The sequence below is a fragment of the Opisthorchis viverrini genome, assembly GCF_000715545.1.
Source record: "Opisthorchis viverrini unplaced genomic scaffold opera_v5_352, whole genome shotgun sequence".
NCBI classification, from domain to species: domain Eukaryota; kingdom Metazoa; phylum Platyhelminthes; class Trematoda; order Opisthorchiida; family Opisthorchiidae; genus Opisthorchis; species Opisthorchis viverrini.
In genome coordinates this window covers 525,269-526,801 of record NW_008752008.1, presented here as the reverse complement: position 1 = coordinate 526,801, position 1,533 = coordinate 525,269, and positions in this window count along the sequence as shown.

Genomic DNA, 1,533 nt, shown 5'->3' with positions numbered 1-1,533 from the left:
GTCCACTAAAAGTACGAATTTAATATAAACTGATGGCAGGAACGGACAAGGGTTTGTGACATTCGTATAATGCTTTCACCCAGCAACTTTTTCCGGATGAAGATATTAAACCTAGTGTGCGACGTACCATACTCGATACCTGAGCCCACATATGTCGCATTCCTTGATTATGGGGAAACGCGAGTTTTTATCCTTTCGCGTTTTCACCGACGAGCGAGCATCCAACATCCTTCTGTCTCAAATGATGGCTTCGGTTACACGAACTGACAGAACCCCAAAACCGACAGTCTGAGGAATAAAGCAACAAATTTTGATTTGGTTATAACTGTGTTCGCCGGTTGAAGTCTTATCCGGTACAAAGCCCAAATGAACTTGGACAAATATGGCATTCTATTTTACTGTTTGCTTTGTGGAACACTACGTGGGTGATAAGCTGTACCAGGCTAACATGTATTTTGAGGTCTCTTACGCAGTGGTGAGTTACCAAGCGAATGAGAGGTTTTTATAATCTGATGCAGAAAATTTTAAGGACGCTGTTTTCTTTCTTTTGCTTTGTATGCTTAATCAGAAAATTTTCCTCGCCTGATGGGTTGTAGAATTGGGGTATCACTTGAATCAAACTTCAGCTCCATCTTGCTAACCTGGTTAAAAATAATCGTGAAAAGGCATATTTAGAAGGAAGCTCACAGGTGCGTAGCTCTAGTCCTTGGAAGGAAACCGTAGCATTCCCTGTGAGATCGTTCGTTTCACTGCCTGATGCGTGAATTCCAAGTAAGTCCACTGGAGATGTCTTTTTTTACGTCAGTCAAATAACAGAATATGTTGGCGAAATAAACCCTGTGCAAGTTCGGTTGAATGTATATTCATAATAAAAACCCAAATTGGATTCTTTCGAGTCTCACATGAACATCAGTTTTATTTTCAAATGACTGCATTTCGTCGGGTGCCTAAACTTTGTGCTCAGAATATAAAGATAACGGAATGTCGGGCGGTGCATCTATTTGAGGAGTCCCACAAAGGGAAAGGCGGTCTTGGGCGGGTCTCCTACGGATAAGCCCCGCTATTAATGCAAAAAGTGTATATGTGAAAAGTTAAGCCCCACCAATTTTTGCCAGCTCCAATTTAATGTACGCACACAACCTTTTAGATTAAAACTATTCCTTATCTGCATCTAGGATCATTTTGTGAAAAAAATCCCTCCGTTCGGACATATAACATTAAGTGAACATTCTGACGCTTTCAACTCTCGTTCAGGACAAGGAGACGACAATACGTTTTTTGCAAAGCCACAAAGTGATCCATCAGCAACGTTTATGCAACAATCGTCATCAGATGACACTTTCAACTGTTTCTGACACGTGGAGGTGTGCTGCCCGACAATGTCGCCAAGACATCGGTCTTTGAAAGAGAAATTGCCTGGAGCGGTCAGGGATATAGTTCAGGACAGTAATTTTATTTATTTAATGCTGGTTCAGGAATTTGGCAAAAATCAAATTTTGATCAGAGGAATTATCTGTTAGCCACAGGGCCGCT